Genomic DNA, 24010 nt, shown 5'->3' on the forward strand with positions numbered 1-24010 from the left:
TTTATTTTGAGGTCCATCTCACGCAGTGCCTCTAGCACAGTCCTATCTACAGCTGCAAAATTAAAATGATTATTTTAGTCCATTTTTATTTTTGTGCATATTGGGTTTTAGGGTTTATTTTAATTGATCAAACTTACATGCACACTGATTAGGACTAAATCGTCTTGACAGTCCCTGCTGAATGGTGGGTGCTGTTCATGCAGAAGTTAAATTAAAAAGTCACTCTTCAGAAAAAGCTACTTTTTTTAAATTGTTTGCATTTTAGTGACCTAGGGCATTGTTTGGACCATAAATCATATTTAAACTTCAGTAAACTCACCGTGGACATGAGGAAGGACCTCCTGGCTATGTCCTGTTCCCTGAGAGGGTTCCGCCCATATGGACTGATTGGACATGGGCCACTGTGAGGTTTCTTGTTGTACGGTAGGAGCTGTTTACAGTTTATAGAAAAAATTGACATTTGTCATTGTTACCTATATTATAGTTTTTCTCAGTCACTCTCAAATCACCATTATTTGCCAGTATTTACACAACAGTGAGTGTATTTCTCAAAAAAACAAAACTACACAATGACCAGCTGATGCCTGTACCTCATTCAAAATCCTTAGTTCATGCACCAAAGGTGCATGAATTTATGTCAGTGACCATGTCTGAGTCAGAAGGAAGAGGTATTTTGTTGTTGATTACAAACAACACCAAATGCTTTCTCATGTGTTCATATATTTGTATACTCTGTGTTAAACCTACTGCACTTTTTCCTGAGTAGCATAAATTAATTTCGGCATTACCTAGATGTTTGGTCGGTTAAAGTATAATACATTGTGATATGCATGGCCAAAGCAATTGATCATTTGGGAAACAGCAGAGAGTTGTACAAAAATCATTTGCAATGGCGCTCCAAAGCATTTGCTATTTGTTTGAAATGGTTTTGAGAAATTAAATTCTGATCTGAAAAATTCTCCAAAGCAGCCAAAAAAACTGCACTAATACTAAACTAAAAAAAATGTTTCCCCCTTCAGTAAACTCACCACTGGAATGTGGATGGATACTCTGGTCATGTTCGGCTCTCTGAGCGGGTTCAGCCCATGTGAACTGGTTGGACCTGGGCCACCGTGATGTTTCTTGTTGTACGGTAGGTGCTGTTTACAGGGATTAAACAAAGCTGAGACAATACATGGCTGTGAATTTTCTATGAATAATATTCATGTAAAGATACTTTTGAGAATGTCTGACTTTAGTCGTTTGCATTTCAGCTACCGATAGTGTTATTCTTACCTATATTAATAATGTGCTAATACTCAACTAAAAAATGCTTTTCTCCTTCTTCAGAAAACTCACCACTGGAATGGGAAAGAACACCCTGGTCATGTCCTGTTCTTTGAGAGGGTGCTGTCCACATGGGCTGGTTGGACATGGCCCGCTGTGATGTTTCTTGTTGTACGGTAGGTGCTGTTTACAGGTAATTGAAAAAAAAATCTATGAATAATATTTATGAGAAGATACTTTGAAGAATTCATAAGGTATTGATAAATATAGGAAAGAATGAAACTAAGGCATCATTCTTGCCTATATTTTGAATGTACTAATACATTTTTTGTACTAATTAATGTACTAAAATTGCTTTTCTTCTTCAGTTAACTTACTATTAGTTAGAACACCCTGGCCATGTCCTGTTCCCTGAGAGGGTTCTGCCCTCTCAAAAATAGTTGGACGATAGTTTTGTGTTGACAAGAAAGAAGAATATCACAGACCTGCCAACCTTTATGCATTTTGTGTAGTGGATATACATTTTGACCCCAAACTATGCTGCTTGTATTTGTCAGTTCAAAATCTGTAAAAATCCATATGGCTTCGAGTTCACCTCTCTGTGCATTCTCGCACTTGGCCATGGTATTGGGCATTGGCCAGCTACTTACAGAGTAATCCGGAAAGTATTCACAGCACTTCACTTTTTCCACATTCCACACTCCAACCTGATGGAGCTTCAGAGGTACTGCAAAGAAGAATGGGCAAAACTGCCTAAAGATAGGTGTGCCAAGCCTGTGGCATCATATTCAAAAAGACTTGAGGCTGTAGTTGCTGCCAAAGGTGGATCTACAAAGTATTAAGCAAAGGCTGTGAATACTTACGTTTTTATTTTTAATACATTTTCAAAACTTTTTTCACATGGTCATAATGGGGTATTTTGTGTAGATTTTTGAGGAAAGAGATTCATTTAAGACAATTTGGAATAAGGCTGTAACGTAACAAAATGTGGAAAAAGTGAAGCGCTGTGAATGCTTTACGGATGCACTGTATATCTGCATCTGATGCACAGTTCAGAATTGGTTGTTTTTCATCCATAGACAGTGGTCCGGTTTTCATATTGGTTCCTCCTCTAACAATAAATGAACAGTCTGCACAGGCTAAACCCAAATCTGAAACTGAGCGTAGACATTCAGTGCTATCTATTGTTTGAATAATCAATATAACAGGACACACGTGCAACAAAACACACTTTACTGTAGAGTTGCACGGTGTACCGAAGATTCGATTCTTTTTCGATACTACGTCATCACAAACGATTCGGTTCTTTAGCGTTCGATGCTTTCGATACTGTATATAGCCCAGTCACTAGCTTCAAATGAGTCAAATTAGTAGGCGCAATTTGATTCAGTTCATAAGAAAACTGATACACACCGCAGCAGTCGGTGTGGCAGGATTCAGATAAACTTAGTATTCTGAACAAATGAATTCATTTGACTCGGTTGAGAGCGACACACGCGCGTGCAAGCCAGCAGAGCAGCAGCGAATGTAGAATGGCGACGGCTAAAATAACAGATGTCTCTCGTCCGCGACTTGTGGACAAAACAGGCGCGAGGAGTGAAGTGTGGGCAAATTTTGCTTACATCGCTGATGAAAAAGGGAATCCGACCAACACCACAAACCCAGTTTGATTACCCAGAGATTTCCCACCACATTCCTCGGGCCGGGTCGGGTTCGGGTTCCAGAAAAATAGTCTGAGATGTAGGCGTCTGTTTTTTATTTATATTTTTATTTTTAAATAAAATAACGAAAACTGAAAGTGAAACTAAACTACTTTATTTATAAGCGCTGTTTTCACTCCCGCAGTTGTACAGCGGGGGGTGTTGTGCCGATTCTGTCCGCGAAGCGTTATGTGTGGGACTAGAATATGAGCACGAGGAGATCAAAGAGAACCTTTACCTGTGAGTAGCTCACATCAGAAGACGCAAATCTCTCTCTCTCTCGCTGTGTCTCTCTCTGTGTGTCTCTCTCTCTCTGTGTCTCTCTCTCTCTCGCACGTGAACGCCTCCGCGTTTGACCTGCAGCACTTTGTTTAGCTGTTCTTAAAAATCATTTTAATTAAATAATAGTTCTATGCTTCTTTATTACAGTATTATTTAACATAATTCTGATCATATTTCGCTCATTCAAACAGCCCGAAAACAGCCAGTTTATGGTTTGGGTTGGGTCGGGCTCGGGCAGAACGTGCACGGGCTCGGGCTGGGTCGGGTCGGATTTTTTGGGCCCGATCTAACCTCTACAGAGGAGGGAACACCAGCAACCTGGCTAAGCATTTAGCAGACAAGCACCCTGATCTCTACAAAGAGCTGAGAAGTCGACAGGTTAGTGGAGTTAGTCAAGATACACTCTGTCTGTACACTGAACATGGGCTTATTAAAAACGGTAAACGGTTGATTAATAAAACGGAGCAGTAAGTGTTAAAATGAACATAACATTGTAATGTTCTTCTGTCTCTTTATTTTCCTTATTCAGAACTTAACTTCTGCCCGCCCGTCAGGTTCACATAGTCAGGCTACCATTACCTCTGGTTTTGGTTTTAGTTTTTTAGGAAGTGTTTAGATAATTATGTTATAGTTAAGGTTATAATAACGAAACTTGTTTTTTGTTCAAATGTTTCATTTTAGAATAAAAACGTTTGCACCGATTGTTCAGTGTTCAATCCAGTTCAGTCAAAAATAAACATTTTATGTTCAGATATTTTTTTAGTTTTTTTTTTCTTCCAAGTATCGTTTTAGTATCGAGAATCGTGATACTACAGTTAGTATCGGTATCGAAGTCAAAAGTTTGGTATCGTGACAACCCTACTTTACTGTCACATGTTCCAATACTTTTGCTCACAAGAAAAATGGATGTACTATTTTTTTTAACTGTGTCAGATGCAGATGTAAGTAGCTGGTAATAAAAGCTGAAATGTTATATTCATTTTTTAATATCAAACCCAAATGTTTAGTCTACAGCAGAAATAAAGGGATTGGACTCACTGTCCCAATACTTTTGGAGGGGACTGTATTTCCAGATTTTAATAGCAGGTTCTTCTAGTTTGCCACATATGTAGGCTATTTAGCAGCAACAGTAAGAAGAATTATGTAAACATTAATTAAAATGGTAAGTGTAATGATTAGATATGACTCATTAATAATAATAATAATATGCAAGTAGTCTTGCTGCAGGTCAGCCCAAAAATGATCAGATGCATTACTATGTGACTTCTGTATGATAACTTAAATAATTTTGTTAAGTTATTTATGCTTCATTTTATCAACATATAAGCAAAATAATGATAAATACAGAGTAAATAGCTGTGCTGAGGAAGTGACCTGCGAATAAGTTTTGGTCTAAACTGATCATGTGAACTTCGCACTAACAAGTGTGCTTTACTATACTTACTACACATATATTGCGAAAAACTAACATTTGCTTACATTTTTATTTAGACATCTAAAGTTCTTTGAAGAGGTGAGGTTTTCCCTTACCAGGTGAGTTTTTCTTTCATAGCTTTTTTTAACATTCCTTTCTTAATCACACCCTCTGTAATTAGGCTAATTCATCTTTGTTTAAACATTACAATTACTGTAACTTTAATTAATTGTATTTTAAGTGTTAATATTAAGTGTATTTTAAAGCAAAAAATACGTTGAGTCATTGAGTTTAAAAATACTGTCATACCTCCCATATTTTAAAATTGCTCATAAGACTTCAGAAGACTGTAACATACAGTTAGGAAAATAAGTATTTGGACACCCTGCAACTTTGCAAGTTCTCCTACTTAGAAATCGTGGAGGGGTCTTAGGTGCATGTCCACTGTCAGAGACATAATCTAAAAAAAAATCCGGATATCACAATGTATGATTGTTTAATAATTGATTTATGTGTTAATGCAGCAAAAAAGTATTTGAACACCTGCTAATCAGCAAAAATTCTGGCCCTCAAAGACCTGTTAGTCCGCCTCTAAAAAGTCCTCCTCCACTCCACTTATTAATAATTTAGAAGCACCTGTTTAAGGTCGTTAGCTCCATAAAGACACCTGTCCGCCCCACACAATCAGTAAGACTCCAGCTACTAACATGGCTAAGACCACATATCTGTCCAAAGACACCAGAGAGACCTCCACAAGGCTGGAAAGGGCTACGGGGCAATTGCCAAACAGCTTGGTGATAAAAGATCAAATGTTGGAGCAATTATTAGAAAATGGAAGAAGCTAAACATGACTGTCAGTCTCCCTCGGTCTGGAGCTCCATGCAAGATCTCACCTCGTGGCGTATCAATGATCCTAAGAAAGGTGAGGAATCAGCCCAGAACTGAAGAAAGCTGGCACCACTGTTTCCAAGATTACTGAGGGTTACTAAGGGGAATACACTAAGACGTCATAGTTTAAAGTCATGCATGACCATTTGGATGATCCAGAGAAGTTATGGTAAAAGTTCTGTGGTCAAATGTGACCAAAATTGAACTTTTGGTCTTAATTCCATTCGCCGTGTTTGGAGGACGAAGAATGATGAGTACCATCCCAAAAGCGCCATCCCTACTGTGAAGCATGGGGGTGAAAGCATCATGCTTTGGGGGTGTTTTTCTGCACATGGGACAGGACGACTGCAGTGTATTTAGGAGAGGATGACCGGGGCTATGTATTGCAAGATTTTGGGGAACAACCTCCTTCCCTCAGTTAGAGCACTGAAGATGGGTCGTGGCTGGGTCTTCCAACATTACCCAAAGCACACAGCCAGGATAATCAAGGAGTGTCTCCATAAGAAGCATATAAAGGTTCTGGAGTGGCCTAACCAGTCTCCAAACCCAAACCCTATAGAAAATCTTTGGAGGGATTTCAAACTCTGTGTGTCTCGGCGACAGCCCAGAAACCTGGCTGATCTGGTGAAGATCTGTGTGGAGGAATGGGCCAAAATCCCTTCTGCAGTGTGTGCAAACCTGGTGAAAAACTACAGGAAACATTTGTAATTGCAAACAAAGGCTACTGTTAACATTTGATTTTCACAGGTGTTCAAATACTTATTTGCCACAGTAACACACAAATAAATTATAAAAAAAAAAAATCATACATTGTGATTTCCGGATTTTTCTTTTTTTTTGTCTCACGGTGGACATGCACCTAAGATGAAAATTTCAAACCCCTTCACGATTTCTAAGTGGGAGAACTTGCAAAGTCGCAGGGTGTTCAAATACTTATTTTCTTCACTGTATTACAAATATGCATTTTTAATTGGCTTCTAATTTACAAGAGATGGGAGTCTGCTCTCAGTTAAATTTAGGCCTTGTGGTTAACTGACTAGTATCCACAGATGAAACAGATACACAGATAAGGTTAAAAAGTGCTGGAATGTTAAACATTAAACCTTGAATATCTGACAGATTGGTGCACCACTCCTGCTTTGCTCTTCTAGGCTGAAATGTACTGCTAAGAGTTGTAAGGGTGCATAAAAGTTTAGAGAATTGACATTTTTGCTAATATTTTATAATAAAATATAAATAATTAAATTTGCTGTCAGATTGTTAGAAAGGGAAATACAGTGGGGACTACACTTCAACTATGAGAGACAAAATAAGACAAAAAAATCTAGGAAATAACATTGTAGGATTTTTTTTGTTAAAGAATTTATTTGTAAATTTATGGTGGAAAATAAGTATTTGGTCAAAAACAAGCAATCAAGATTTCTGTCTCTCACAGACCTGTAACTTCTTCTTTAAGAAGCTCTTCTGTCCTCCACTTGTTACCTGTATTAATGACACCTGCTTGACCTCGTTATCTGTATAAAAGACCTGTCCACAGCCTCAAACAGTCAGACTCCAAACTCAACCATGGCCAAGACCAAAGAGTTGTCGAAGGACACCAGGAAGAAAATTGTTGACCTGCACCCGCCTGGGAAGAGTGAATTTACATGTTGGTGTTTACATGTTGGTCCCCTGTGGGAGGGAAAGACCATTGATAATCTCCCTCTATCTGGGGCCCCATGCAAGATCTAATCCTGTGGGAAAAATTTTCATGAGAACGGTGAGCAAAAATGCCAGAACTACACGGAGGGACCTGAGGAATGACCTGCAGAGAGCTAGGACCAAAGTAACAAGGCTACCATCAGTAATACACTATGCAGAGAGGGACTCAAATCCTATAGTGCCAGGCATGTCCCTCTGCTTAAGACAGTACATATCCAGGCCCATCTGAAGTCTACCAGATAGCATATGGATGATTCAGAAGAGGATTGGGAGAATATCCTGTGGTCAGATGAAACCAAAATAGAACTTTTGGTGAAAACTTAACTCTGCATGTTTGGAGGAAGAAGAATTCTGAGTTGCACCATACCTACTGTGAAGTATGGGGGTGAAAACATAATGCTTTGGGCTGTTTTTTCTTCAAGGGCACAGGACAACTGATCCGTGTTAAGGGAAGAATGAACAGGGCCATGTATTGTGAGATTTTAAGCCAAAACCTTAGTGAGCATTGAAGATGGAACATGTCTGTGTCTTTAAGCATCACAATGATCCCAAACAAACCGCTTGGTCAACGAAGAAGTGGTTCTGTAAAAAACATTTCAAGGTCCTAGATTGGCCTAGCCAGGCTTCAGACCTCAAGCCCATAGAAAATTTGCTCAGTGACCTCCCGAAAACATCACTGCTGTAGAGGAGATCTGCATGGAGGATTGGTAACAAAATACCAGCTACAGTGTGTGCAAACCTGGTAACTTACAGGAAATGCCATTGCCAATAAAGGTTATGTTACAAAGTACTGAGTTGAACTTTTGTTTTTGACCAAATACTTATTTTCCACCATAATTTACAAATAAATTCTTTAAAAATCCTACAATGTGATTTCCTTGATTTTTTTTTCTTATTTTTTCTCTCCTATCATGTATCAATGATGAAAATTACAGCCCTCTCTCACCTTTTTAATTAGGAGAACTTGCGCAATTAGTGGCTGACTAAATATTTTTTTCCCCTACTGTATATTGTGATTCATTCATTCATAAAAATGTGCTGTGTGTGTGTGTGATCATCCATTCTGTAAACACTAAATACAGTACCGCAGTATTTTGAATTGTGTTGTTTCGGTCTTTGAGGTGGGGCTGGGGGTCTTGGTGCATTTGGCAGTCTTTTTTTGACAGGTGGGGTTTCTTCCTTCTCCTCTTCTTCTGTTGAGGAGTATGATTTCTTTCTACAATAGTACAATAATAAATTAGCAGTTGGTAGTGCATGCTGCGGAGTTGGTTTAAAATACTTATAACACCAGTATACACGGCTTACTTCCTGACTCTCTTTCCCAGAGTTTCTTTGCCAGAGTTTCTTAACTCAGTTTCTGAGTTAAGATCTGACGTGTAGCAGGACTTCTTCCAGTTGGCAACAAGGTTGTCAAATGATTCTGGGAAAGGAAAAAGAAGAATGCATACTAGATCAGGTATATTATGGTCACATTAATACATATGATATATATATTCTATATAGTGTGTGTGTGTGTGGTCACCAAACTTTTATAACCTGATTCATAAAGTATTCGAACATTGTGCTTGCTCCATCCTTTTTCAGGCTGTGGGACCTCTGCTTTCCTGACGCTTTTGAGGAGTCTGGTTTCATCTTTGTAGGGTGGCCACCACGAGAAGCCATGTTCGTACCAAGATTTTGACACTGGTCCGGTTTGCTCCTCCCCCACAAACTCTACTATGAGGTACATTGAAGGAGCTGCACCATGCCCCAACCCCCCGCCAAATGAACATTTTCAGGTTCTAATACTTAAAAAAATCACATACATACGGTCAAGTCAGATTATTTTGACCACCTCCTTGTTTCTGCACTCAACTTTTTCAGTGAGCATATAGGAGCACTTTATAGTTCTATAATGACAGACTGTCTTTTTTTCTCTGCATACTTTATTATACTCCTTTTACCCTGTTCTTCCATGGTCAGGACCCCACTGTACCACCACCGAGCAGCTATTATTTGGGTGATGGGTCATTCTCAGCACTGCAGTGACACTGACGTGGTGGTGTGTTGGTGTGTGTTGCACTGGTACCAGTGGATCAGACACAGCAGTGCTGCTGGACAATAGTCCACCAAACAGAAATAATAATAATATCCAGCCAACAGGGTCCTGTGGGCAGCATCCTGTGACTACTGATAAAAGACTGGACGATGACCAACACAAACTTTTCAGCAGCAGATGAGTTTCTGTCTTTGGATCTACATGGGGGAGCAGCTAGGGCGGAGTGACTAATTGAGTGGGCACAGTGTTTAAAAACTCCAGCAGCACTGCTGTATCTGATCCTTTTATACCAGCACAACACACACCAACACATTACCATCATGCCAGTGTCCCTGCAGTGCTGAGAATTACCCACCACCCAAATAATTGCTGCTCTGTGATGGTCCTGTGGGGTCCTGACACATGAACAGGGTGAAAGGAGTATAATAAAGTATGCAGAGAAACAAAGACATTATAGAATGTCATTATAGAACTATAAAGTGCTCCTATATGCTAGAAACTAGAAGGTGTTCATAATATTTGTCTTAGAAGCACTAATGAATGATCAGCTCACCATATATATATATATATATATATATATATATATATATATATATATGGTGAGCTGATCATCAAACTTTTGAACGGTAGTGTATGTATATATATATATATATATATATATATATACACTACCGTTCAAAAGTTTGGAGTCACATTGTAACGTCCTTATTTTGGAAGGAAAAGCACTGTACTTTTCAATGAAGATAACTTTAAACTAGTCCTAACTTTAAACAAATACACTCTGTACATTGCTAATGTGGTAAATGACTATTCTAGCTGCAAACGTCTGGTTTTGGTGCAATATCTACATAGGTGTATAGAGGCCCATTTCCAGCAACTATCACTCCAGTGTTCTAATGGTACAATGTGTTTGCTCATTGGCTCAGAAGGCTAATTGATGATTAGAAAACCCTTGTGCAATCATGTTCACACACCTGAAAACAGTCTAGCTCATTACAGAAGCTACAAAACTGACCTTCCTTTGAGCAGATTGAGTTTCTGGAGCATCACATTTGTGGGGTCAATTAAACGCTCAAAATGGCCAGAAAAAGAGAACGTTCATCTGAAACTCGACAGTCTATTCTTGTTCTTAGAAATGAAGGCTATTCCATGCGAGAAATTGCTAAGAAATTGAAGATTTCCTACAACGGTGTGTACTACTCCCTTCAGAGGACAGCACAAACAGGCTCTAACCAGAGTAGAAAAAGAAGTGGGAGGCCGCGTTGCACAACTAAGCAAGAAGATAAGTACATTAGAGTCTCTAGTTTGAGAAACAGACGCCTCACAGGTCTCCAACTGGCATCTTCATTAAATAGTACCCGCAAAACACCAGTGTCAACATCTACAGTGAAGAGGCGGCTGCGGGATTTTGGGCTTCAAGGCAGAGTGGCAAAGAAAAAGCCATATCTGAGACTGGCTAATAAAAGAAAAAGATTAAGATGGGCAAAAGAACACAGACATTGGACAGAGGAAGACTGGGAAAAAGTGTTGTGGACGGATGAATCCAAGTTTGAGGTGTTTGGATCACAAAGAAGAACGTTTGTGAGACGCAGAACAAATGAAAAGATGCTGGAAGAATGCCTGACGCCATCTGTTAAGCATGGTGGAGGTAATGTGATGGTCTGTGGTTGCTTTGGTGCTGGTAAGGTGGGAGATCTGTACAGGGTAAAAGGGATTCTGAATAAGGAAGGCTATCACTCCATTTTGCAACGCCATGCCATACCCAGTGGACAGCGCCTGATCGGAGCCAATTTCGTCCTACAACAGGACAATGACCCTAAACACACCTCCAAATTGTGCAAGAACTATTTTCAGCAGAAGCAGGCAGCTGGTATTCTATTGGTAATGGAGTGGCCAGCGCAGTCACCAGATCTGAACCCCATTGAGCTGTTGTGGGAGCAGCTTGACCGTATGGTACGCCAGAAGTGCCCATCCAACCAATCCAACTTGTGGGAGCTGCTTCTAGAAGCGTGGGGTGCAATTTCTCCAGCTTACCTCAACAAATTAACAGCTAGAATGCCAAAGGTGTGCAATGCTGTAATTGCTGCAAATGGAGGATTCTTTGATGAAAGCAAAGTTTGATGTAAAAACAATGTTATTTCAAATACAAATCATTATTTCTAACCTTGTCAATGTCTTGACTCTATTTTCTATTCATTTCACAACATATGGTGGTGAATAAGTGTGACTTTTCATGGAAAACACAAAATTGTTTGAGTGACCCCAAACTTTTGAACGGTAGTGTATATATATATATATATATTTATTTCAATTCGTATTTAAGTTAAGTTTTGGATGTTAAATATATATTAATAGTGATTCCAAACTGGACGGTAGTATCTATTTACTGTGTCTTTGCATGCAGTAATGGAATTGACACAAATTTGTGTTTATATGGAATGAGGAAGGCCTTCCCCTCTATCTGATCATCTTTGCAGAAGTGCATCGTTCTGCTGAGTCCATGGACCAAATATATACGTTGAGGGTAGATGATTGCAGTGGATAATCAAAGAATGATTCGTGCTGCTCATATCTGCTGTATGCCAGAAATACCTCACTCCCTTAAGAGATAATATTTTGGACCTTTACAACCTTTCCCTCAAGGTAAATATAACTGTTGGCTTGATCAAGCTTGATGGTGAACTGTGGTGTTACCAGCTTTTTGTGTTGGGTTGCACCATAAAATGGTGGAGGAAGAGGACCAGATATGGTATGTCCTAATACATTATTTGTCTTTGTCTCTGGACCTTGTCTCTGTGCTATCTCTGACAGTCTTTTTACAATTTGACTGAGTGGGCTGCTAGGTTTCCTAATCATTCTTTTCATTTTACCCAGGTGGTTTTCGTACTGGAAGGCACTGAAGCTGTCAAGAGCGCCATGAATTTGAACATCTTGTGCAAGATGCACTAGGTTGTGAACATTGTATGACAGAAATTTAGGGCCATATAGCTCTCCAAAATGAGAAACAAAAAGACCCAGGATGTTGTTGGCATATTCAAGATAGTCCTTAAGAAGATGTGTGTTACTTAGGATGAAAATTCCCACAAATAGCAACAAAAAATTGTGGTACACTTCAGTGCTCAGTATGTCTTTTAGCAGAACGGGGCCAGTGTACAACAAAAATTGTCTAAACTCTGTAGCTTTCCACCGGTCAATTTCTCTGAGAGCCCTTGGTCGACGTGCAAACTCGACAGGAACGTAGCTTTGGACACCAAGCAGCTTTTCTGTCAAGGCATTTACCTGAAAGCTAGACAGCCTACAAGTGAGTGGACCTAACTTAAGCCAAAGATGAATAAGTCGCCGCATGACACCAAGGCAGACAAGGTGCATGTAATCAAGGGGGAATCCAGATACCATTCGTAGAGCTGTCTGTTCCAGAGCTGAAATACCATGGTGGTGGTCCGAATCGGTCTTGTCCTTGAAGCTTTGATCTGTTCTTAGTGGCAGATCTGTTCGAGGATACGTCATCCTACTGTCCATGTACATGCCTTCCTGTATGCATTTCTCACACCCGTGATACCCTGTGTGACCTTTGATGCATTTGATAAAAGCACGGGCTGGAGCATCACAGACCATTGAGGAGAGCAAAGTTAACCTGATTCCGTTGAAGTCAAATCCTTCTGCAAGTACAGCTATCTCAACTGCAAAGTCATCAAGAAATGCGTTTGCGGAATTGGGCTTTCTCTCACCACAAAACAGACCAATTGTGACTGGCTCATGATGTGGTAGGTTAAGCACAGACCACCAGCTTTCTCTTGAATGGAAAGGTCATTTGATTTTGCTGTATTCAACAGTGTCCTGGCATCTTTTGGCAAGATTGGATGATGCTTGCCAAGGACCTCTAAAAGTGCATTTACTGCACTGTGTGTGACATGGTGTTGAACTGCCCATTTTGCTAGTTCGTCACGCAATGAATCGAACTCCGTTTCTGACTCTGATCCAGAATCTAATTAGGCAAAGTCCTCACAGTAAAAAAGTAAATCAGTATTGCAACTGAGGTCATTGTTGCATACAGCAGATTGGTCATTCATGGGCTCTGAATCACTGTTGTCGCCATTGTGATCAAGTTGAGCATTGATTTCTTTTTGTGAATCAATGCTTTGTGCTCCTTGTACCTGAATTGACTCTAAGTCTCTATCTACCCATGATTTTGCTTTTCACCTAAGTGTCCAGTATGATGGTTTTCTGCATGACATTCTATACAGTTAGACAAAAGAGACAACAAAATCATTGTCACAATCAATACATGTCAACAAGTAAAGAAACTATTTTTGTTCATTACATACCTTTCTTATGCAGTTCTTGTCTTGCAACTGAATCTGGAAACAACAATACAACTGTGAATATTTGAATGAAAGATTTCATACTCATTCGATAAGCGTACACTCTAAATATGATAATTCTTAAGTGGTGTAAAGTAAATATTAGGACCTAAATAGAATGGAGAATGTTATATAAAAAATAGATTTATTTTTGGAGATGGTTAATGGCATTAAAACCGTTTGTTACAATCTAAGCCATTGTGGTGCTATGTATATCGTTCTACTACATAAACTAGTTCTACCAAAAAAAATAATTTTGCTAAAGAACCTTTTAAGATGTATTAATTGGTCCTAACTGAAAATAACTTAATATGAAATAATGAAACCCTTAATTCTGAATGTTGTCATTTTATTTTGGTTGTAAAATATTTTGTTCTAAAAAAATTTGAAATAAAAGGCCTGGCCCCCTGGTTGAGAAAACCTGTACTAAACTGTAGCTGCAAAATTGCAAGGGAGCAAACCCTATACAAGTAGACCACTTGTTTTATAATGCACATAGTTTATCATACAAAGACAGCTTAAAAATATATATTTTTCTTGAGAGCTGTGTCTGAAGTTTTTGAGCTGGAAAAAGTATTTCATATGCCCAACCATGTACATTTTAGTGGTTTCACTGTTTTAACACACCATGACACTCTGAAATGTCTTGTTAAGTACCTGATTACACTGATGTACACTTTGCCTACAGAACCAGGTTTGAAAAACACTGTATTTGCTCTTTAAAGGCCCGAGGCCAGCTGGCAGAATAGTAATATGAGCTCTTTCCGCTTTAAAATAATATGAAACCGCCCCCTTTTATTTAACTGGCTGAAACCTAAACCCATTACAGCTTTAAATGGAGAGACGTGACAAAAATGCACACAACTGAAAAGGAGTTTGGTCAAAATGTTTGGGCTGTAGTGCTGCTGTTGCCGCTGTTTCAGAAACTGGGTTCTCGCGTAAATGCGGTGAAATGTGAGTAAACATGGGGCTTATATTTAGTAGTATTTTTTACTGCTTAAATGAGCCAAATGTTGGATATACTAATATTTTTAGTACTTATATAGGCACGTTTTATAGCGTTAGCTACAGCTAGACTGAGAGTAGGTTAGATAACAGCTAGGTTAGTTAACTAGCAGGCCAGCTCGTCCGTTCGTCCGCGGTCTGTTGGTCTGCAGTGACACCACGGCTTATGTTACTAATGTATAGTAAGTTAGCTATCTTGCCAACTTAACTAACGTAAAAAGACTAGCTAGCCTTTTGTGGACGCCAGTGAATTTATGCCAAGTTGATAAACACAATTAGCTGGATAGTCTTAATATTATAAGTGACGGTCCAGTTAGTTTGATAGTTGGTATTACAAGCGGTGACGCTACGAGTTAAGTTACTAATGTAGCGTTAGCTAGCAAAGCTAACTAGCATTCTGAAATATGCAATACTGTAGTGCCAAGTTAATAAACTGACTAGCCAGCTGATTTTATACAACAGTAGTAATACATTTATACATTTCTGGCTGTAAATACCTATTATACCTAATACCTATTATTTAATATTAACTTTAATTAATATTATTTATTAATATTAAATACCCATTATTAAAATAGTAACTATTTTCAAATAATTAATTTAAAACTGGTAGCTAATACAGTGGCTGACTTGCTAACTTGGCTACCTAACGTCAGTAAAGTAACAACGTTAGCAAGTTAGCTAACTAGGTAGACAAGTTTGCTTGTTAACTAGCGTTACTTACTTTCGTGAAATGGAAAAAATAAGCAATACATACAAATAAAAGTGAACTATTTTTAAGAAATTGGCTCGTTTGACGGGTAGGTCTTTGGTGAACAAAACCGTTGAGCGTCTGCTAACTGGCTAGCTTGCCTGTTTAATTTGTCACGAGCTGTTTAACAAAAGCTCGCGCACGTAACCGTGTCGTGCTTTAATATACTAATATACTACAAACCGCGGCAATGTTAATGTGAAATGTGGTAGAACATCATGTATAGGATATCGCAGGATCGGAGTTGGTAATGTTCACCACTTCAGTGCAGATGTTTAGCATATTTCTCTCATATGATTTTATATTATCTGAATTTTACCATCCTAATGAATCAAAATGTAAATTTTTGCTGAATGCATGCAAACACTGTACTGCACTGATGTGATGGACCAAGAAAAACAAAACTGTTGATCAGACAGTTTTTTTTATGTGACATCATTGGCTCACTTTGCTTGTGATAATCAGATCATGTTTTCTAATGCTCGATCGTGTGGAATTTTTCTGTTCTGTTTGCAGAATTGAAAAGTTTATGGAGAATTAGTAAACCTCTCAACAGAAGAAGAAGAATACAAGTTGCATGTAGGTAACTTTTTTTTTATTTTGGTTCATGTGTTCTTAATCCCACCTGTGTGTAAATGTAATGTTTTATATCAGAACAAATATATTAAATTGACTAGGTTTGAACTGTTCTGTATTAGTATATGAATTTGTTTTTGTGTTGAAAATAAGCGGATCCATGAATCAATGTTTCAGTGTCTACAAATGACTCAATTTATAATTTGCTTTGATATAAAAAAATAGATTTTTATATTTTTCATCCCAAGAGCTGATCAAACCATATGATCTATTTTTCGTGGATTGCTGAGGTTTTACTAGATAAAAAAAATCAAATTATATATAGGATGAGTGTCACAGGGTCGGAATTGGTAATGTTCACCACTTAAGTGCAACAATTTGTGTATTTGTGAAATGTGTAAATCTAACATGCATTGTGAAGGAAGCAGAGTAAAGGCTTTTAACCACTAAACGAGAGTACATCACAGACGAACAGAATCTGGGTACAGCTAGGGCTGTCGCGCTAACCGCAATATCGCGATGTTGACCAGGAAAACCGCAGGGGAGGCAAGGAACCGCAAAACCGCATGTTTGTTTTGTTTTTTTCATTTCTGTCTTGCATGTTATGGTGATTGAAATTACTTTTTTCGTTTAAGAAAAATATATGGAAACGAATAATAACTTTACATGTAGTTTATCTTGTTATTCTGTAGCTAGATCCAGTCTTATTTTAATGGCCATTCTTTTGCACTGAATGTGCTGCTGAACCAAGGGACAGCAAGCAACTGCCAAAAAATATTTTTTCTATTTTTGTTTCGTTTTTGCAACTTTATGCAATACATATTAAATAAATTATTAATAAAAGCAAGTTGTAATTTTTCAGCGGGAATATGTACTCCGCTCAGATCCTCTCTGAAGCCACATAAGGTGAATGTGTTTAAAGACATGAGAACGAACGTCTCAGGGCTGGTTTATAGTTCGTCTAAAAATCTCACACAGGGACCAAGTCTCCGCCGCGTGTCTCAGACTTCACCGCAGAACGCGGAGGAATGGCGCGGACACTTAGAGCTTAGATCAACCCGAACCAGCATGAGGCGGCAGTTCTCCATCAGGTCCGGTAGGAAGCAGCGGTCCCGATATTTCTCTTTCTCAGTTCTGAACTGAACCGGACTCTTTTCCACACACAGAAAACTGATAGTGGCGAATCCGTCCGTTATTTCTGAGGGTGAAGCTGTGCTCAGGCTGCGGTTAACACTGAGCTTTTAGCTACAGGTCTGAGTTGTTTAAATGAGTGAAACGTGTTCTAAAGGATGGAACTGAGCAAGTGCTGCGCTCTGACGTGTGCGAGCTGCTCAGGACAGGCCAACTTCGGACTTATTTTTCCAAAAACAGTATAATTGGTTACTTTGCTACATTGTGATTATTATGCAGTAGCTGTATATAAAATAAAAATGCATTTTAAAAACGTCACAGACGATTAAGTGATGGGAAATATCAGCGCCGGAAACGCACTGCCTTATCATTCGCGCAGCAGTTCACTTGGCAGGTAAACCAGGCTTCTTTTCTACAACCTGTAAATATTCTATTGATGGCTTGATTTATATATGTATTTATTTTTTGTTTAATAAAAATATATATAAACGAATAATAACTTTAAATGTTTCAAATATGGTTATGTTTCTAAATCCACTAGACCTTTAGTTCAGGTTTGGTGGTAGCCCAAGTAGCCTGAGCGCACCTTGTGGGCACATGCTCTGGACTGAGATACCTTTTCCACGTGGGCACGCACTCTTTACTGTCACAGCCCTACACATATTTAACTAGTCTTAAAACTGTGTCATCTTTATCGTTTAAAAACAACAATATACACAAATTCTTAATAAATATAACAAAGAATTTATATAACTCTAAAATTAAGTCCCATATCGCGTCATATCGCGGTTTTGAGCCACCATGTCAAACCACAGGGGAAATTCTTTCACCGCGACAGCCCTAGGTACAGCAGAGATAACCAAAAACAGTGGAGTTGTGCATGAGATTTCACAGGCTGGTGCTCGGCATTTTGCACATTTTAAATATGCTTGATTCTAAAACATAAAATACATTTAATCTTGAGAGGCAATGCATGCAACATTGCAGAAGTATTGAACACTGATCTGTCCATCTCAGGCATCTTACTGAAATGAGAAAGCAGCAGAGCTGAGTATGTGGGTTGCGCACTTGCATGGTGGACACTCATTGGCAATTTAACAATTTATTGATTTAACAAACAGTAGCCTCAGTAGAGTGTGGAAGAACCATTCACAGTCACAACCAGGGTGCGAATTATACAGTGACAATTTTGGGGGTGAAGTTTTAACATGGGTGTAGGTATGAAGGATACAGTGCCCTCCATAATTATTGGCACCCCTGGTTAAGATGTGTTCTTTAGCTTCTCATAAATTGAGTTTTGTTCAAAATAATATAGGACCACGATGGAAAAAAGAGTAAAATACAACCTTTAACTCAAGTGAATTTATTCAGTAGGAAAAAAATCCCACATTAAGAGATAATTATTTAATATCAAATCATGTGTGCCACAATTATTAGCACCCCTGATGTTAATACTTTGTACAACCCCCTTTTGCCAACAAAACAGCACCTAATCTTCTCCTGTAATGTTTCACAAGATGGGAGAATACAGAAAGAGGGATCTTTGACCATTCCTCTTTGCACATTCTCTCTAAATCATCCAACGACCTGGGTCCTCTCCTCTGCACTCTCCTCTTCAGCTCACCCCACAGGTTTTCAATGGGGTTGAGGTCTGGGGACTGAGATAGCCATGGGAGGAGCTTGATTCTGTGTGCGGTGAACCATTTCTGTGTAGATTTGGCCACATGTTTAGGGTCATTATCTTGCTGAAAGACCCAGTGACGACCCATCTTCAGCTTTCGGGCAGAAGCCACCAGATTTTGTTTTAAAATGTCCTGGTATTTTAGAGCATTCATGATGCCATGCACCCTAACAAGGTTCCCAGGGCCTTTGGAAGAGAAACAGGCCCACAGCATCACTGATCCCCCCCCGTATTTCACAGTGGGCATGAGGTGCTTTTCTGCATACTCAGCTCTTGTGTTACGCCAGACCCACTTAGAGCATTTGTTGCCAAAAAGCTCTATCTTTCTTTCATCTGACCAAAGCACACGGTCCCAGTTGAAGTCCCAGTACCGCTTAGCAAACTCCAAACGTTTGCGTTTATGATTGTGAGTGAGAAATGGTTTCTTCCGTGCATGCCTCCCAAACAGCTTGTTGGCATGTAGATAGCGCCTGATGGTTGTTTTGGAGACTTTGTGACCCCAAGAAGCTACCATTTGTTGCAATTCTATAACAGTGAGCTTTGGAGAACTTTTTATTTCTCTTATCATCCTCCTCACTGTGCGTGGTGGCAAAAAAACTTGCGTCCTCGTCCAGGCTTGTTTACCACTGTTCCAGTTGTTTTAAACTTCTTAATAATTCCTCTGACAGTAGATATGGACAGGTGTAGGCGAGTAGCGATTTTCTTGTAGCCATTGCCTGACTTGTGAAGGTCAACACACATCTGCCTCACTTGAATGTTATGTTCCTTTGTCTTTCCCATGTTGAAGATAAATGGCCTCTGTGTCACGTCATATTTATACCCCAGGGAAACAGGAAGTTGTGAATTACTAATTAAATGTTCCTACATACTCTGATCAACTCCGTAAACTACTGTAGAAGTGACAGAAATACTTTTATTAAATTTATTTCCTAAGAATTGTTAGGGGTGCCAATAATTGTGGAACAGGTGATTTTATGAAGAATAATTATTTCTTAGTCAGGGATTTTATTTCCCCCTTAAAATTTACTTGAGTTAAAGGTTGGACTTTACTTTTTTTCCCCCATCGTGGTCCTATATTATTTTGAACAAAACTCAATTTATGAGAAGCTAAAGAACACATCTTAACTAGGGGTGCCAATAATTATGGAGGGCACTGTATATACATGTTTTGACCTCCAAACTATAGTTTTTAGCCCTTTTGAGGGGGGTTCAAGTCTTAATGAGAGGGATCAGACCCCCACCCAATCTCCCCGTAATTTGCGCCCTGGCTTGAACCAGTGTGATACTTTAAATGTGGTTATGGCACTGTAAAAATTTTGAATAAGTACAGCAACTCCTCCTTTCATCAGTTTTCCTGCAAAACTTGGCATTATTTTTCTAAAGCAGCACAAAATGTTAATCTACAGTAACCGTTTTAACTTTGTCTATGTTTTTAGCATACAGATTTTTATTTGAACAGCCCATACACTCGGTTAATTAATCATGCATATTAAAAAAAGTAAAACATCATCTTCATAGTTATATTAATTGTTTTGAGGCACAGCATGAATTTGAGTTTACTGCAAAACGACTTATCGGAGCAACTCAAAAGTTCACTTATTTTACCAGGTTAAATAAATGCTAAAGTAAAATAGTAAAAAAAAAAACTCTTCAGTTATTCATTACTTATAGTTTCGCATTTCCCCTACCACCTCAAAAAGGCACAAACGTTACAATGAGCCTGTAGTAAACGAGTGTATGTGTATATATATCTGCTAGTTTTGGGCAGTAATTCCAAACAGTGCACATAAAACTGAACCTGGGCCCCCACCCAAACAGCAGCACACCACCTTTAATCGACTGCTCAGTTTTTAAACAGATGGCATGTGCTTCTTCTTCAGATACAGCCACTGGCTAGCACTAGCCATGTAGCATTACAAGCTAACACACTCTATTAGCTAACAACTGGGACTGGCTAAACATGCCAGGTTCATCTGTGACTTCTCCAGTTTATCGCGTTCTCTCCTCTTTCAACATTTTGTGCTTATTAAAAATTTAAACAGGTCTGGAGAGAGAGAGTGAAAGGGTACTGTAGCTCAGCTCTGTAGCTTGAAGGATAATGTAAACCATTCCAATTGTCAATGCACATTAATTAGTTAACTGGAGAACCAAAGGCATTATGACTGATCCACAGACATTTGAATACTTTAATGCCTTGGCTTTCAAAAAGCAATATTGTAAATTAAGAAACTTGTGTATTACCTGTCCATAAGAATATTTGAGAAATATTAATTTGTTGAGTATTTTTGGTCTGTTTATATATAAATACTGTGATGTGCCATAAAACCGTCAGAATAAAAAAAAAGTTATATGAATTTTTGGTCATAAACCGCCCAGCACCAAAACACATCATACATACTCTATTGTAAACTCTGAAATTTGAGCACTAGCTGTGCAAGCTAATTAATTTGGTTATGTATTATGTTTTTCATTATTTATATATAATAAAAAAAAAAGAAATTGTTTAAATGATTCTGAGGAAGATGTTTAAACTTGGTCATTCTTCAAACACCAAGGCTGACTGAGTGGAGGCTTGTTAACTTACCTGTTGAGCCCCGTTTGCAGTCCAGGAAAGCTGCTGATATTGTAAATCTCACCTTTGGTGATGTGGGTGGAGTTGGCTAAATATTAAGTTATTTTGTAACAATCTTGTTTGTCAGTTGTATTTTATTCAGAGCTAGTTCCAGCACATTCAGTTTCTCTGCCTTCACTAAAGTCGACCTAAGTTTTCATGGTAATGGCAGGTTTAGAATTGGATGTGCCCTTGGAGTCACTCTTATGCAGCTGGTTTTGGCCAATTTTTGGCCTTGCATGTCATGTTAAAGGCATCCGTTTGATAAATTTCACATTATGTATAAGCACAGATGTTTTTTTAAAAACATATTTAAAACTTTGTTCCTTATTTCTATTGTTATTAGGTTATTGCTTTAATAGTGAAATACTGTGATAATGTGATGTTGTCTGATATGGTTGTTGTGGTTGAATCTCTGTTGCAACCCTACCGTGAAACATGTTATTACACATTTTACAAGTGGCTTTGGGTTGTCTAAAGTTCAAAATTGATGGGCAAGTGGTGGTGATGGTGATTATTTTGATTATTTTCTCTCTGTGCAGGTGAAAGGTGCATGAAGTCTGTATTTCCAACAAGCCATTGAAGAGAGAATTGTCCTCTAACTGAGAATCCACACAGGTTGTTGCAATCCTTACTTTGCAAAAATGGCTAGTCACACATTTGTACTGAAAATTGGCTGATATTGTTTATATAGTTGTCAGTCCTATAGACATGATCAAACTTGTTATACACTACATAAAGAGTGAAGTCAGTTTTGTTATTCAGCCAGGGTTTAATACTGTTGAGTACAGAATTATGCCCAGATCACACTACACAAATTCAGCCTGATTTTGACATGTTTTTAGTCCGATCCGAATTTCAGTGTCGCGAACGACCGAGGTTTGTGTAGGTCAAAGAGCAGTAATTTGACGTGAAGGACGTTGCACAACGTCCTGATGAAAAGACTAGTATGTTAGATTTTTTTTGTGTTTTATGGCCTAGTTTGACATGTTCAGCGACGGACTCCTGGATGCTAACCAACAGAAAGTCAGCGCGCTCTGTAGCGCACAAGATGAACATGAAGAAAATAAAGAGAAATGGACCTGCTGCAGTTTGGGGGAGCAGCGAATTGAGTTTTGTTGAAATGTAGGAACAATACCCCTGCCTCTATTACCTTTCTACAAGAGAGTACCATGACCGAGTACAGAGAGAAGTAGGCGAGAAATAGTGATTGCTCTTCAGCTACCAGCTACATTTATACCATACCTCACGTTCGCTCTGAAGAAAAGCCAGAACCACCTCTGTGAAGCTGGAGCCTCATAAAACCGAATACAAACATTTTAATTTTCGTTAGCTCTGCTGCGTTTGGGCAGCATAAGTCTTTGTTTGCGCTACTTACATTCTTAAGAAATTGAAACATTTGTGCTTTTAAAATAAATGAGTGCTATTTAAACCATTGAGCTATATGTGAAATAAAATGTACAGTATATGTTTGCGTTATGGCCATATTGCTTGGTTTTGTAGAGCAGAGCTAGGAACAAATTCAGCTACTAGAGGGGCTTCAAGCCTCACCTCGTCACAGCAGCAGAAATAGCCCAGGGCGCAATAGCCCAGGTGTCAGGAGGAGAGGGTCGGGGCACTAAATCCTCATGTTCAGCTCAGTTAATTGGGAACTGTCCTATAGTGGAGATTACGATTTGGGGCGTGGCTTTCTATTGTTTGTTGGATACAGGGTCTATGGTGAGCACTGTAACCTCTCAGTTCTTTGACAAACATTTGCAAGGCCAGTTTCAACAGGCTCTTCAGTCTTGCCCTTGGTTGCAGTTAAAAGCAGCCAATGGTTTAGACATACCGTATTTAGGGTATGTAGAAGTAGATGTGTGCTTCCTGGGAAAGTAAACCTTGTTACTAAGGCCTCGTCTGATGCTAACACTGTTTCTAAAATTCTATCCCAGGTCTAGTAGGCATGAACTTAATTAGCCAGTGTTGTGCAGCATGGGAGTTCTTCTTAATTTCTTAGACACACAGCTTGCAGCAAACTTTGCCGGATGGTAAAGTAAGTCTGGTTCTGCTGCGTGGCCCAACAGTGCGAGTGCCGGCAGGTGCCATGAAATTGGTGTCAACATCATGTTATGATGGGTTGGGATCTGCCTTTTCTTCTGGCTTATTAGAGCCAGTACATTTTATGGATGGGCAGTTGCCTAGTGATCTTTTGGTTCCTTCTGCTTTTTTGTCTGTGTAGCATGGGGTTGTGCAGGTACCAATAGTCAATGTCGGCCCGCAAGATAGATGGCTTCCGCCTAAGGTAGCTTTTACACTCTGGCAGTTCAGTACCATGTCCAAAGGGATGAGCAACATCATGTTGCTACTATCCACTCTGTTCAAAGCCAAGACAATAGTGGCAGTGACTTTTCTAATCTTAACTGGCCTACCCTTTCCTTTGAGGAACAGGAGGAGGCTCGGGCTCTCTTGAAAAGATTTAGCACTGTTTTTAGTCAGGATGATGGTGATTTGGGCTGTACCACTTTGGTCCAACATTACCCCTCTTCTGCACTATCCCTCTTCTGGATTCAGCCCCTGTGAGGCAGAGACCACCTACTGTATTTCAATGATGTAGTCATCTTCT

General features: G+C 39.0%; 1 long non-coding RNA gene across 1 annotated transcript; it reads left to right on the forward strand.

Moving 5' to 3' along the window:
* The first annotated feature begins 560 nt into the window (after positions 1 to 560).
* On the forward strand, positions 561 to 22158 carry LOC111188564 (uncharacterized). The gene is made up of 6 exons (XR_007439583.1): positions 561 to 1132; positions 1330 to 1459; positions 4740 to 4781; positions 8836 to 8974; positions 15923 to 15985; positions 21948 to 22158. It is a non-coding gene; the product is annotated as an uncharacterized LOC111188564 (long non-coding RNA).
* The last annotated feature ends 1852 nt before the right edge of the window (positions 22159 to 24010 follow it).

This window comes from Astyanax mexicanus, chromosome 6 (assembly GCF_023375975.1).
Source record: "Astyanax mexicanus isolate ESR-SI-001 chromosome 6, AstMex3_surface, whole genome shotgun sequence".
Classification (NCBI taxonomy): Eukaryota; Metazoa; Chordata; class Actinopteri; order Characiformes; family Acestrorhamphidae; genus Astyanax; species Astyanax mexicanus.